Source organism: Chrysochloris asiatica, unplaced genomic scaffold (genome assembly GCF_000296735.1).
Source record: "Chrysochloris asiatica unplaced genomic scaffold, ChrAsi1.0 scaffold00005, whole genome shotgun sequence".
Taxonomy (NCBI): Eukaryota; Metazoa; Chordata; class Mammalia; order Afrosoricida; family Chrysochloridae; genus Chrysochloris; species Chrysochloris asiatica.
This window is the reverse complement of record NW_006408523.1, coordinates 30,078,500-30,087,235: the sequence shown is the minus strand read 5'-3', so window position 1 is coordinate 30,087,235 and position 8,736 is coordinate 30,078,500.

Below are 8,736 nucleotides of genomic sequence, written 5' to 3'. Positions count from 1 at the left end.
CAAACACTGAAGGTTATAAGGAAGCATTTTCCCCTAGAGTTGACCAACATAAAGTCCCGTTTTTCAATTCCATTCTCTTTATGCTATTTTGTTATTGTTAGGTGCCATCGAGTCGGTACCAACTCATAGCAACCCTATGCACAACAGAACAAAACACTATCTGATCCTTGGCCAACCTCAAAATTGTTGCCATGCTTGAGCCCATTGATGCTGCCATATTGCCAATCCATCTTGCTGGGAGTCTTCCTTTTTATCTCTGACCCTCCACCTTAACAAACATGATATCCTTCTCCAGCAACTAGTACCTCCTAACAATATGTCTTAAATATGAGAGACCAAGTTTCACCATCCTTGCCTCCAAGGAGCAACCTGGCTGCACTTCTTCCAACAGGGATCTGTTTGCTCTTTTGACAGTCTTTGGCACTTTAAATATTCTCTTCCAACACCATAACTCAAAAGCATCAATTCTTCTATGGTCTTCCTTATTCACTGTCCAGCTTTCACATACATATGATGTTATCGCAAATACCATGGCTTGAGTCAGGCGCACCTTAGTCCTTAAGCTGACATCTTTGCTCTTCAACACTTTAAAAAGGTCTTGTGCAGAAGATTTGCCTAATGCAATACATCCTTTGATTTCTTGACTGCTGCTTCCATGAGTGTTGATAGTTGATCCAAGAAGAATGAAGTTATAGAAACCCTGTAGAACTAAGATTGTTATTAATTTCCTTCCAATCACTCTTATCTTTGCAAGTGCTAATTTTTGTATGCTGTGTCCTTGTTGACATTCATCACAATAGATTACTTAAATTTCTCTTGTGTCCTTCTTTAACTCAATGGCTATTCAAAATTATGTAAATTTTTGTTTGTTTTATTGTTTTGTTTTGCTATTCTCTAAATTATTGTGAATGTTCACATTTTCCTTGTGGTTTTACTTTCTAATTTATATCCAATGTGAATGTAAATATATTTTGGATAACATGCATTCTTTTTTTTATTTATTGAAAGTTTTTTCTGGGATCAACATAAATTGTATCCTGGAGGATGTCCCTTTGGCATTTAAGAAGAATGTATAGTCTTCTATTGCTCATGGATTGTTCTTTAATTGTCTTTACTTTCCAGATGATTTATACTGTTCTTCAAGATTTCTGTTTCCTTATTATTTCTCAGTTGTTTTATCCATTATTGAAAGTGGTGCACTGAAGTTTCTAGTTTGTACTACAGACTTGTCTATTTCTCTCTTATTTGTTTGTTTGGGGTCCTGGTGTGGTACTGCAGGATAAGCACTGGACTGCTAACTTCAAGGTCAGTCAATCAAACCCAAGAGCTGTCCCTCAGAAATCCTCCACAGGGTCACTATGAGTTGGAACCAAATTATATCACTTAGCAAGAATATCAGTTTTGTTTCATTCATTATGGAGATTTTTGTTCTTGTTGTTAGATTTATATATGTCTATGTTTATTCTGCCTTCCTCATACATTGACTTTTTTGACTTTATGAAATGTCCTCCCCTTTTCTATGTTGTTGTTAGGCACCATTGAGTTGGTTCTGATCCTTAGTGACTTCATGTACAACAGAAAAATCCATTATGCTAGTTAAGGTTTTGTGTCAATTTAGCTGATCCTGGATTCCTAGTGATTCAGCAGTAAACATGTAATAATTCCCATGTTATGTTTAATATAATGTAATCATGTCTCCATGATGTGATATGATCTGATGTAATTATTGTAAAATATTATAAATCCTCACTTGTATGATATTAATAAGGTCACATGCAATCTATAAGATTAGGTTGTATCTTGAGTCAATCTCTTGAGAGATAAAAGGGGAGACAAGTGAGCAGAGAAAGAGAGACCTACTACCACCAAGGAAAAACAGCCAAGAGCATCATGGAGCTCCTAGATCCAGAGAAAGAATGATGATAAGACACATGGAGAGCTCCAAGGAATGTCATACTTACAGATGCTGAAATGAAAAAAAAAAAAAAAAATCTGTCTCTAAAGCTGGTGCTCTGAATTGAAAATTCCAGCTTCCCAAACTGTGAATGAATAAATTTGTGTTTGTTAAAGCTATCCACTTGTGGTATTACTGTTATAACAATACAAGAAACTAAGAAATTATCTTTAATACAATTTGGTGGTAAAAGTCATGGCATTATAATGTATGTAAATATTTTCATTTTTATAATCTATTTGGACTCCTGGTGTGGTGCTGTAGGATCCATAAGGTCGGCAGTTCAAACGTACCAGCTGCTCCTTGGAAACCCTATACTGGGTTGCTATGAGTTGGAACCAATTCAATGGCACTTAAAACAATAACAATCTACTTGCAATGTCAGTAATATATAAATATTTTTCTTAAAAATGGCAATAGTCTTAGATGCATACATTCTCTGTGAGTTTGTACTACTTGTAACAAAATATGTTTGAAACAACCTCAAAATATGCCAATAAGTTTAATTGTGTACTGATGATGAATTAAATTGATTAAAAAGGGTTCTGAATATTATTTTAATGAAATCTATTGTACAAAATTGAGCTCCAGTTGAGGTGCTATAGGATCAGCACTGGGCTTCAAACCACAATGTTGGGAATTTTGAACCCACTAAGTACTCCTTGAAAACTCTCTATACAGGGTTGCTATGAGTCAGAACCCACTCGATGGCACTTAACAGCAACAACAAATAGTACAAAATTAACCTTTAGTTTTTTAGACAGTTTATCTTAAGTTAAATATAAGTAAAAATGTGTGCTTTCAATATTTTGTTAAATGCAATTTTAAATTAAAATCCATAACATAATTAAGGTATTAATTAGAGTCTAATATTATTTAAATTTAAAATACTTTAAGTTATAAATAATATCTCACTAAAAACAGAATATATAATCGAGATTATATATTAAGAAAGATTTAAAATCAAGCAAGAAATAATTGAGTTCCTGAAGGACAATTTCTTTCTTTGAAAAAGCTTAATCTTCTATTCTCTCTCCAAATGAAACTGCATCCTAATACAAGTATATTCCTGTATACTAATTACTTATTCTTAAGGCCTTCTCTAGACTTTTTGGGCTATCTCCAGAGCTGTCAGACAAATTAACAGCTGGGATTAGATTTTACATATAAAGGACGGTAACCTACTTTTTAGACTTACTCATTCTGCTATTAGTGCTGACATAACAAACAACTTGTGTAAGTATTATCTACTGAAGAAACTTTTTGCTAGCTACTATGTAAACATTTAAATGAGTATACTGGTGCATACCTTGTTGTCATGAAGTCAGTGCTAGTAATCATGGAATCTGTACATTTTTCTACCTTTTTTTTTTAAATATTATGAGTAAATGTTGCATGTTACATAATTTGATGAATTAGCACATTTAGGTATTTTGAAGGATCAATTTCTTGGAACACTGCTTTGGAATGGAATAATCTTCTAAATGGAATGTGGATTATTTCCCAGTTTCAGAAAACAATGCATTTCAATTTCGGATAGATTTTATTTATTATATGTAGCAGATAATGATCTCTACCTTGGCATTATAATTTTGTTGCTGTTAAGTGCTGTTGAGTCGGTTCCGATCCATAGAGACGCTGTATAGGGTTTCCAAGGAGCGACTGGTGGGCTTGAACTACTGACCTTGTAGTTCAAATGGCTTTTCAGTCTGTCGCATTAACCCACAGCGCCACACCAGGACTCCTGACATTATAATACAGGGTAGATAAAAGATATTGCTGCAAAATCCTAGAAATCTTTATTACACAAAAAATTTAAAATGTGAAACTATTGTTTTCAACACATCCTTCTTTTATATCTGTACACTCATGAAGGTGGTGTTTCCAGTTGTCTAACCATTCTTCAAAGGATCCCTGATGTGATGCTGTAGGTGTGATACTGCAGGACTGATATTAGCAAAATTGGAAGTTCAAACTAACCAGTCACTCTTGGAAACCCAATATATGGTTAGTAGGAGTCAGAACCGACTCTTCAGCATTTAACAACAACTTTTCCCCAAAAGAATTCTGGATATCAAATTGTGTTCTTTTTAAATGTTCATTGAGTTTGGGGGACAAAAAAAAAAAAATTCTGAAGGGCAAGATAAAGGCTTTTGTTAGATGAGAGAAGGGTTTCCAATAAAATTATTGTTGGACTTTCCTTGCTCCCCTTTAAGAATGAGCCAGTGAAATGTGATGGGAAATTTTCCTCCGCACATTTCTGCCCTGCTTCTCGCCAATGCAGTTTTCAGTTTTCTTAACCCTTCTTCCTACTAAGTCCCTTGATCATCCGGTGTCATTTGAGAAAGTCTATCAAGATTACCCTTATGAAACCTCAAAAAACAATCTCCAAGACCTTCTGAGCTAACCTCTATGGCTTCAATTGCATTGACCCAACAGATCCCTGCAGAAGTCATTGTATGATTGTGCCCTGCCTTCAGGATTCTATTGGTAAATTGAAGCCTTGTCCCTGTATATGATTCATTCCATAAAATTGTCTTTATTAGCTTTGCTGTTGTTAAGTGTCATGTAATTAGTTCCAATTCATTACAACCCTATAAGGGCTTTTGAGGCTGTAAATCTTTGCAGGAACAGTAAGCCTTTGTTTCTCCTGCTGAGCCCATGGTGGCTCAAACAGCCATCCTTGTGGTTCACCATCTAGTGCTTAGCATACTGCACGATGACACTCCCCTTATTGGCTTTAATTTAGTTTAAAAGATAGATGGAAAGATCAGCTATATGAGACAGATGTTCTTCACACACTGCATTTGGCACCAGTCTAGCCAAAAGTTTGCCAAGGTTGAGGAGTTTGCTTAAAACTGAAAATGCTTAATCATGTGAGATATGAATGTGAATGTCAATTCAATAGTATTCTTCAACCGTTTTCTGGATTTCAGCCATAATTTTTTCATTCATGGAGGTTGTACCATTTTCCCCATCTTGGATCATCTTGTGAGATTGCCCCCACCTTACTTGAGCCATACAAAAGCCATTGTTTAATATGAAATAGCATTCCTGTAAGTCTGTTAAAAAGCTTCAATGATTTGGGAAGATATTCACTTGAGTTTTGTTAAAAATTGCTATTTTCCTTGGACTCAAAATTATTTAATTCCATGGCAAAATGTGTATTCTTTTTATAAGACATTATAACAAGACTAAGACAAGTTTATTAAAAAGAGAACTTGTTTGCAGTTATTCACTGATAATAGGCATATTTAAGCATGTTTTGTTTAGAACAAACCCATGAATGCATGATGAGATACATTAGTAGCAATACTTTTTGTCTTACACCATAAAAATCTCAGTGGGTTTATACTACCTGTAACAAAATATGCTTTAAACAAACAAACTAAAATAGTGCTTCAGGATATTCAAATATTTTTTAATGTACATTATAAAATTTGAAAGGTGTGGCACTGTAGGATAGGCACCAGACTGCTAACCACAAGGTCAGTGGTCCTTGGAAACCCTGTACAGGGTAGCTATGAGTTGGAACAAACTCAGTGGTACTTATCAACATCAATAACAAAAGCAAGTTGGTACAGACAGTAGCATTGTTAGTTTTTTTTAGGAAAATAAATGCAGTAAAAATAAAAGCACTATGAAAGAAAATGCAGGGTTTTTTGTTTTGTTTTGTGTTTTTGATACATTTCAGACATTATATAAATTCATTCAATGAAAAATCCCTTCATTAGGAAGAAAGCATTGAAAACAATATAGAAACAAACATCAGTAATGCATGATCTATGTGCCACTAGATTAGAGTTAGAGACATCAGTATAAATTTGTATTTAGATACATGTGCATGCACAGGCTGACACTAGTTCTATCTTCGGACAGACATCCATCCACGTGGCAACAACACCTCAGTAGCAATAATTAGTAAGCAAATTTCCCAGACTTTGTTTTGCTTTCTAAAACAAACAAACAAATAGGAAACCTGGGAAATGGCTGACCATGGACTGAGGTTGTAAACATACTAGATGAACCTAAAATATCTTATAATACTAGAAGCAAGAACATGTTAAAAATGAAAGGCTAGAAGCATGTTAAATTTTTTTTATTTTTTTTAAAGGAAGCAACATGAGCTACTAATGGACACAATTGGAGGAATCTGAGAAAGAAAAGGAATATCTTGACGTTGTATTATAGTCCACAGCACAAAGTAAATATCCAGGAATGCACAGATACTAATAATGTTTGAAGAAACACATAAATGCCAGCAAAAAAGACAAATCAGTTTTATAGATAAATGACAAATAATGTACTATTTATGCAGATACTTCCTTTCTAGCATCTGCATAAACTACAGCAACCCTTCAGTGTAACCTGGACTTAGTGACTTCCTTCTCAAGATAGTGTTTTCTCTTCCTAAAGTGGAGAAGACTGATAGAGAATACCTTGGCCAGCTGAAGAGTGTTGGCATAACCACTGATGTTGTTGTTGTTAAGTGCCTTCAAGTTGCTTCTGACTCAAAGTGTATAGAGTGTCCAAGGAGTGGCTGGTGGGTTTGAACCCCCAAACTTTTGGTTAGCAGTCCAGTGCTTACCTACAAATGCCATACCAGGATTGTTTATAATGTCATTGTTGTTGTTGGCAAGTGCCTTCCAGTGGATTCTGACTCCTAGGGTTACTGCATAGGGTTTCTGAGGAGCACTTGGTGGATTTGAACTGCTGGATCTTTCAATTAGCAGTCCAATGCTTATCCTACAGTGCCACTACAAGATTGCATTTGTAACATGTATGTCCTGATATCATTGAAAAGAAAAGTCACTTAACAATTAAATTAATTTCAATAACTCACTATAACAATGTGTTGTTGTTGTTGCTAAGTGCCACAGATTCTTTTTCTGACTCCTGTTGCTGCTGCTTCCACCATGTATTATCGAGTTAATTCCAACTTAGAATGGGATTCAAACTACTGACCCTGTGATTAACCATGTGTAACCTACTACACCACCTGGTCTCCATATTTAATATAGAACTTGTACATAATTAAATGATCAAAAATCAAAATACACAAACAAATAATGATTCCATTGTTATTTACCAAGGTTGTTGTTGTTGTTAAGTGCCATTGAGTTGATTCTGACCCATAATGACCCTGTATAAGGTTTTCAAGGAGCAGCTGGTGAGCTTGAACCACCGACCTTGCAGTTTAAACAACTTTGCAGTCTGACACATTAGCCCACAGCACCATCCCAGGACTCCTAGGGAAATTTCATATCTTAAAGAATATTGGAAAGAGTGTGGAACGCTTACTGTCAGTTATGTATTTAGGAGTAGATAAGTTAAGGGTTAAAAGGTTCAATTGCAAATTTGATAAAAATACATGTGAATTGGTATTTTTCTTTAAATTAAAAAATAACATATTTTCAGTTTGTTTTTCAAAGAATAAATGTATTTTTATCAGACAGTGTACTGATACAAAGTTTAAAAAAAAGGTGGAGATCATGTCATTTTTTTGGCAAACTGCAAAAAAAATATAATATGACTAGCATTAACTTGGGAGTTCTGAGGCTCTAGATGATAAGCACAGGATTCTGAAACACAAGGGTAGTGGTTCAAGCCCATCAGTCACTTCACAGGAGAAAGTTGAGACTTTCTGTTCTTGAAAGGATTACAGCCTCTGAAACCCTTTGTAGGGCGGTTATAAATTACACTCAACAGCACCAGAGAAGTACTAATTTAGTATTCAGGTAGCTAGAGAGAGCGAGAATGAAATATACAAAGATTCAAGAGACTGCCACCTTGTTAAAGTAAGGATTTTATATTTATATTTCTGAAGTAAATAAAAAATATAATTCCTTATATAATTTGATCAATTGCATTTTAGATTGTAGACAAAGACTAAATAGAGCAATATATCCAAAGTTGCTATAATCGAAGATCCATTGATATATCTGAACGGAAAGAGAAAAAATTAAATGGGGATTAAAATCCATTTGAAAAAAATAGTAGATACAGTCAAGTTAATAACAATATGCTGCAACTTAAAAAAAAAAAAAAATCAAGATTGTCTCTCAGGTTTTAAATCAAGTAAATGAATGAATAATCTCATTGGTTAAGAGCTAAATTTGAGGGAAGGAGGAAATTGAACCAAACTGCCAGGGGTCATTCCTAGAGTAGTCAAAACAATTTGGAGTACCATTATAAAGTGAAAGCATGCTTAATCAACATTATTCCAAACCAGCTTCTTCTGCAAATCTAAAAACCAAATTCCACAGTCTCATTTGTAGCTAGAAATGGCATTATAAAACTGTTGTGTCCAGTAAGCATTTCTATTCATATATTAAAAGGAACATACTTGTTAAGAAGGACAATGTTACTTTTACCTTTCCAATACTGAACATATGAATTCTGGGAAATATTTACCTTTAAGCAGAGAATTTAGTATTGGTGAAAGATATTAAATAAATGGGACCATATTTCAGACTACCACACGTCTGTCAGTCTGTCATACTAAGGGTGACTTATGTGTTGCTGTGATTCTAAAATCTGTGCTATAGCTATTTTAAATACCAGGAGGGTCTGTCATAATGGACAAGTTTCAGCTGAGCTTCCAATCAAAGACAAACTAAGAAGATTGAGAGACAGACTACTTCCACATACTTAGTCATCGAAAACCTTATGAATAGCAATGGAACACTTTCAGCACCAGAATATTGGATATTGAAACCTGATCAGGAACATCAGAGTATTGTCAGATATAGTGGCAGAAGATGAACCCCTCAGGTTGGAAG